Here is a 7,587-nt window from a genome sequence, read left to right on the forward strand (position 1 = left end):
GTCTTGCTGCTTCCTGAATATTTCTTTGAATCAGAAATAACCTGAGCAACTAGTTGTTGACCTGGTGTCATTGGCCTAAGGAGTTTCAGACTGGCACAAACCAGATTAAAATTCCAACTGAAATCTAGGGAAATGTATCTGGTAAGTATCAAACTTGTACATGGTGCTACCAGGTAATATCTCTTTTAATGTTTTGTTCAGCTGTTAGTGGACATTGGTTTTTTTTTTGTTTTGTTTTGTTTTCAAAAGATTGAATTGATTTGAATGACAGAGGTACAGAGAGAGAGGGAGACAGAGAAAGAATTCCCATCCATGGGTCACTCCCCATTTGGCCATAATGACCAGGATTGGGTTGGTCCAAAACCAGGTATCAGGAGCTTCTTTTTCCAAGTCTCCCACATGAGTTCAGGGGCCCAAATTCCTGGATCATTTTCTGCTGCTTTCCCAAGCACAATAGCATGCAGCTGGATTGGAAGTGGAGTAGCTGAAAACATAGGAGGTGACTTTACCCATTATGCTACATTGCTGACCCCTGAACATTGCATTTAAGAGAGCTCTCCCTGGGACCGGTGCTGTGGTGTGGTGCCAGTTTGAGTCCTGGCTGCTCTACTTCCAATCCATGTCTCTACTCTGGCCTGGGAAAGCCAGTAGAAGATCAGCCAAGTCCTTTGGCCCCTGCACCTGTGTGGAAGACCCGGAAGAGGCTCCTGGACCCTGGCTTCAGATCACCACAGCTCTGGCTGTTATGGCCAATTGGGGAGTGCACCAGTGGATGGAAGACCTGTCACTCTCCCTCTGCCTCTCCTTCTCTCTGTGTGTAACTCTGACTTGCAAAAAATTAAATAAAATAGAAAGAAAGAGAGCTCTCCCTTTTGTAGTCAGATATCTCTTCCCTAAGAAATTGCTTTCTTATTTTTTTTAAAGATTTATTTTATTTATTGGAAAGATAGAGTTACACAGAGAGCTAGAGACAGAGAGAGAAGTCTTCCACCTGCTGGTTCACTCTCCAGATGGCCGCAGCAGCCGGAGCTGCTCCAATCCAAAGTCAGGAGCCACAAGATTCTTCTGAGTCTCCCACATAGGTTCAGGGGCCCATGGACTTGGGCAATTTTCTATTGTTATCTCAGGCCATAGCAGAGAGCTGGATTGGAAGAGGAGCAGCCAGGACTAGAACCAGCACCCATATGGGGTGCCGGCACTTCAGGAGAGGGTGTTAACCCACTGTGCCACAGTGCCAGCCCAAGAAATTGTTTTCTAACTTGGTTCTTTTACAGGTCTGGACTAAACAGCAATTGTGATCAGACCTCTATTCTTATTGCCCCTTAGCACTTATTTTCTAAAATAAATAAATTGTATTTGGAAACTACAAAAGAAAAAGCTGTTTTACTATAATGCTGCTTGACCTCCTTAAGACTGAATAAGAAATGGCCACTTAAAAGATCTCTGAATGGGGCTGGGGCTGTGACGTAGTGGGCTAAGCTACCACTGCAGGTGCCTGCATCCCATCTGGGCATGATTTCTAGTCCTGGCTGCTCCTCTTCTCATCCAGCTCTATGCTGCGACCTGGAAAAGCAGTAGAGATTTGCCAAGTGCTTGGGCCTCTGCACCCATGTGGGATACCCAGAAGGAACTCTTGTTCCTGATTAGGATTGGCCCAGCAATGGCCATTGTGGTCATTTGAGGAGTGAACCACATGGAAGACCTTTCTCTCTGTCTCTCCTTTCCTCTATAACTCTACAGATGGTCTGGGTGGAGGCTTCTTGGAAATAGAATTCAGTTGTTCACAGTCGATGGTTACATGTTTCCTCATGAGCTGTCAGTGAGGTCTGCCTTCTGTCATTGCCTTTCAGTGGGCTCCTGAATCTCCCATGCAAACACCATTATTCATAGGTCATTCAAAACACCAGCAGCCAGTGAGTGTCAGCCAAAATATGAAAATTTTATCTAAGGTTAAAATTATATTCTGTGTATTGAGTACAATGAATCAGAATCAGCCTTTTGAGTTTTCTTTCATAGGAAAAATTTTCAAAATCGTAGCTTTAAGGAGCTGGCACTGAGTCATAGCTGGTAAAACCACTGCCTGCTGTGCCATTATCTCATATGGGCACTGGTTTGAGTCTCGACTGCTCCACTTCTAACCCAGCTGTCTGCTGTGGCCTGGGAAGTCAGTAGAAGGGGGCCCAAGTCCTTGGGCCCCTGCACCCATGAGCAGACCCCGAAGAAGCTCCTGTCTCCTGGCTTTGGATTGGCCCTGTTCCAGCAGTTGCGACCATTTGGGGGAGGTGAACCAGCCAATTGAAAACCTCTCTCTCTCTTTGCCTCTGCCTCTTTATAACTCTTCCTTTCTAATAAATAAATAAATCTTTAAAAAAAAAATGTTGCTGCTGAACACTCCCAAAACTGCCAGGAGGAATTGCTACAGCAACTTCAAATGGGTTCATTTGCCTGAGACATAGCAAGTCATTCACTGACTCTGGGGTAGTGAAAAGAAAATATAACTTTAGTTATATACTATCTCAGTTTCTTAAGACTTCTAGGTATTGCTGTTAAGTATAAACTGGGTAAAGCAAATTACATAAATGTTTCTAAATATAAACTGAAGTACTCATTTTTTGTTTGCTGATAGATCAGGATTTCTCTCATTTGTCAGTTGAAAATGGCTAATCAGAATAAAAAATGAAAGGGACTCTGTGAAGAGGCTGGAGTCTCACCTATTTAGAGTTTAGAACCCAGGTATCTCCTCTGCCCAGCACCATTCTAAGGTGGGCTGAGGGGTAACCCCCAGGGGATATCTGGAGGGGCCTAGGCCTGCCACTCCTTTCCTCTGTCCTGTTTTTGGCATGTGATGAAAAATATTGCATTTTGGATTTTTCTCTTCTGTCCTTGCACTTTAAAATCACCTTAACTGTAGGCTAGGGGAAGCTCTGAGGGGCTCACTTAAGAAAGCCACCCAACCCCTCTCTCCCAAGAAAGGGGGGATTTTCTAATAGTGTTTTGAATTAGGCCAGATGCTTTTCCTGATCCCCCTCCTACCACCACCACCAATGTCATGGAGCTCTGACCCCTTTCCTGGGAAGCTAAATGCCAATAAGCCTAGAAAACAAACTCTCCACAAGTCCTTTCCTCTTCTAACCAAGAGCTCAGACTCCTCTCTCCCCAGGTTTCTTTCCTGATCACTTAGCAGCAACAGGGGGTTCTACTACTTCCTTAGTTGGTAACAGACAAGAGAGGGACCATGGGGGGAAAGGAAGACTCTGGTGTCTCCCCTCTTTTCCTGCTGGTCTGAGGACCAGGAAAAGTAAGACCCTCCTTCTTTTACATATCCCTCCCTCATTTTCCCATCCCAAGATAGATATATAATTTCTTTGATATTTATACACACACCTGGTAACACAGAAGATTAAAAAATAGGATCTGTAACAATAATAAAAAATTATTTCTGGTTTAAAAATGATCTGGTTCCCTCCAGGGCAAGCAATTGCACAAATGTCCACTGAGTCTGGTCCAGGGATTAGGGAAGGAAGGTCTTAAAAGGTAAAAGGGGAGAGCTACTACCCCAGCCTCAGGGCCCCAACTCTCCAACTCCCCAACTCGGTTGCATTTTATAAAACACTCATCCTCTGGGAATCGGGGTTTTAAAACATGTCCATGCAGGGGAAGGGAGCCCTTGGAGGGAAGAAAGGTGGTCACCTGAGGCCCTTTGGTCTAGACACAGTGGTGTGGGGAAGGGGAGGTGCTGACGGCTCACACCATATCTCAGGTGGTACCACCCACTCAGGACAGTTTCTTGACTCCTCCCCTTGTGGGACAAGGGGAGGCTGAGCTGATGCTCTTGGGTTGCTGTTGGATTTGCTGTGGGCGTTATTGAGCTGTACTTCATCTTCAGGCATCAGCAGTGGCTGCAAGGCCACTTCCTCTATCTCAGAGACACCAGGTGGGGATTCTTGGCTGCTGTAAGATGTTTAACAGCCCAGATATGGGGTGGTTGGACCTGGTTCAGGGGACCCTAGTCCCTGGCCCCTTAGGCTTTCTGCCTTCCCCAAATGGGGGACAGCTGGGCTTCCAAGTGGAGTCTTGCTCGGTGGTGATCTCTTTGGATCAGCTAAGGAGGAAGCCCTATGAGGGCATGCCTGAGCCAGGTGTTGACTGAATGCCTGAGTCTCCCAAGCCTGGCTCTTCCTCATGGACTGGGAGCTGGGTGACTGGTGCAGCAGCTTCTCTCATTCCTGGAGGGAGGCCACAGATTGTCATAACGGACTGGTGAGGGCTCTCATGTTGGCACCAAATGTGCATACCTCTCGGCTTCCTGTTGCTGGGCCAGGAATACTGACAGGAAGGGAGAGGTGTAGCTGAAAGCTGGGTCTGGCTCAGGCTTCCGTTGCATGTCTGATTGGCCAGGCTCTTACAGGAGGTGGAAGTGGTGCCTTCTGAACGCATGGACTGCAACTCGTCCAGTACAAAACCTGTTCTCTGGGCTGACTTGAGGCTGGAGGAATGAGAGCCACTGGAAAGTGGATCGAAGTGAAAGCTTTTGCCAAAGGTGGGAGAACAGAAGCTCTTGGGTTCCAAGCTGGGCTCTGAGTGGTAACTGGGATGACGGCTGCTCTCTGCAGTTGAGGTTGGCTTCCTCAAACTGTCCCCATGACTAACTTGGTGCTGGAGGAATGAGGCAGGGCAGCTGATGTACTGCTGCTACTGTAACCCGGCTGACACTTGTACATGGTTGGTGTGGGGGGCTGTCCTTGCCCCAAAAGTTGCTATCTCCATTAGTAGCCAGGCAAAGGTGTGTTCGCAGTCCCATGCAGCTGCTCAGGTCTGGCATAGGAGGAGGCCGGGGTTTGGCATTTGCAGACTGGCTCTCTGTTGTTTCCAAGCTTTCCTTAGTCTTAGTTCCCCTAAGCTCTCCCTGGATGCCATTATCCATGATCTTCACAGTAATCTGACACTTCTGGCTGAAGGAAGGGAGGTCTGATTACAATTGTCTTCTCTTTCTTTGGTCTTCCCAAATATCTGGGTGCTGGGGAATTGCAAAGTGCATTGTTACAGCAGCCATTGGTGAAGGGGCTCATGCCTCCCCGGAATTTACCCATAACCTGTTCATTGGTTGTGCATCCCTAGGCCACCAGCACCACATGAAACCCTGTGAGGCCAGCTACAGGGATGAAGAATAAGCCAGCAACACACTTCACTGCCATTGTGACAGTGTGCAGAACCCCGAGAGCTCCTCTATGTGGCAGAGGACATAAAGGAGGCCAAAGCCAAATATACCCATAGAGTGGGCTGTCAAGGAAAGGAGGAAGAGGAAGAAACAATGCTCGTTCTGGCGGCCAATACAGTTGTTCACCCAGGGGCAGGGATGATCAAATTCCTCCACACAATTATCACAGACACTGTGTGGGAACGCCGAGGAGGACAGTAGCAGCGGCAGCTGGCACATCCTTTCATGCACACCTGGATGCCATTGATCTCCACTGTTTTGTCAAGGGAGCTCGAAAATCTTCCTTGTCCTCATCTTCCTCAGCTTGAGGGAAAATGCCTGGGTCCATGAAGGTGGCCCTACTGAAATTGGCCAGAACAAAGGGAAACATAAATGCATTGTAGATGGGCACTGCAGGTGACATATTCAGGCTTAGTTCTGGACACGTACAAGCAAAGAAGAGTGTTGTAGCTCCCACTAAGAAGATAGCAGCTGCTGAGGTCAGGATGTGTTTCTGGGTCTGAATGTCTATCCAGACTCTGCGGGCATGTTGGAGCTCTGAAGGGACATCTAACCTACTGCATAGCCCAGGCCCACACAGAGGCAGAATGGATAAGACAATGGGATAAGGGAACCAACAGAGAAGAGTACAGAAAAACAAACAAACAAACAAAAAAACAAACAAAAAAATTTCAGGGAAACCAAAAATTTAGAATTATCATCCTTCCACATCCACAAACAAAACTGAAGGTCAAAATATCTCAAACGAAGGAAAGCATATGGGAGGGGGAAAGGAGATTGCAAGTGATAAATAACCACAACTTGGGGGCTGGCGCCGTGGTGTAGCAAGTAAAGCCGCTGCTTGTAGTGCCGGCCTCCTATATGGACACCAGCTCGAGCCCTGGATGCTCCATTTCTGATCCAGCTCTCTGCTATGGCCTGGGAAATCAGTAGAAGATGGCCCAAGTCCTTGAACCAGCAGATGGAAGACTTCTCTCTCTCTCTCTCTGCCTCTCCTCTGTGTAACTTTCAAATAAATATACAATGACTCATTTAGGACTGAGGTCTTGCATGCGGAGTAAGTGTACAACAACTCCTGCTCTAATTTAACAATTGAATCTCTTATGTATGATGTCAGTGATCACCCAAGACTCTTGCCATGAGTTGCCCAGGCTAAGGAAGCCTTTTGAGACCACAGTCTTTGTCAGTATTTAGGCAAAGCCAAAGGCAAAATGGAAGTTCTGTCCTCCCTTCAAAGAAAACTACATTCTTCTTGGATGGCTCCTTCTTTCTGCTGGGGTTTCATTCATGGCAATCCTTCATGTAGGACTTTTTTTATTTTTGCCACAGTGTCTTAGAATTCAATGCCTGAAATGTTTTCATGGGCTTTTCAACCATACAAGAATGCTTTAAGGGCTCATTCTGAGGTCACTATGCTATATAAAATGATTGTCATTCCATGAGTCTGCTGTATGAACTGCTTTCCAACTCAACATGTCTTAAAATGCAATGTCTGGTCTTACTCTAAGTCTCTTTTTTATTGTTTTTTAAATATTCATTTATTTGAAAGACAGAGTTACAAAGAGAGAAAGAGACAGAGAGATCTTCCAGTGGCTGGTTCAGTCCTCAAACGGCTGCAACAGCCAGAGCTGGACCCATCCAATGTCAAAAGCCAGGAGCTTCTTCCAGGTCCCCCAAGTGGTTCCAGAGTCCCAGTACTTGGGCCATCCTCTGCTCATTTCCTGGGTGCATTAGCAGCAAGATGGATCAGAAGTGGAGCATCTGGGACTCAAACCCATGCCCATATAGGATACTGGCAAGGCAAGCAGTGGCTTTACCCTCTACACCAAAGTGCCAGCCACATGCACACAAATCTTAATCAGTGACTATCCCTGGTTTTAAACTGGAAGTTTTCTGGCAGAAAAATCACTAATTTCTCTGGTTTCATTTGAGGTACAGAAATACTAGCATGTTGCTTTTATTAATGCTGTAGAATGGTTATATACCTGCAAGGTAAAGCTATGCAAAAACTGGCTGTGTAACCCTTCTATTTATATATAAGATTGCTACAGCAAAACCCAGAACTAGCAAGTTTTTTTCTTAAAGAAATGCCTATGGTGGCTGATGTTGTGGTGTAGCAAGTAAAATTGCCAACTATGACCCCAGCATCCCATATGAGTACTGCTTTCAGTCTTGGCTGCTCCACTTCCAATCCAACACCTTGCTAATGGCCTTGGAAGATGACTCATTATTTGTGGCCCTGGCTGATGCAGCCACCTGGGGAAGTGAACCAGCAGATGGAAGATCTCTCTCTCTCTCTGTGTTAACTATTAAGTAAGCAAATGAGTAAGTAAAAGAAATGCCTCCAACCTCCTCTCCTTTCATCCTAA

General features: G+C 46.4%; 1 pseudogene; it reads right to left on the reverse strand.

Annotated features, from left to right (window-relative positions):
- Positions 1–3,774: 3,774 nt before the first annotated feature.
- LOC127486970 (palmitoyltransferase ZDHHC5 pseudogene) lies at positions 3,775–5,952 on the reverse strand (annotated as a pseudogene).
- Positions 5,953–7,587: the final 1,635 nt, after the last annotated feature.

Source organism: Oryctolagus cuniculus, unplaced genomic scaffold, assembly GCF_964237555.1.
Source record: "Oryctolagus cuniculus unplaced genomic scaffold, mOryCun1.1 SCAFFOLD_118, whole genome shotgun sequence".
Taxonomy (NCBI): Eukaryota; Metazoa; Chordata; class Mammalia; order Lagomorpha; family Leporidae; genus Oryctolagus; species Oryctolagus cuniculus.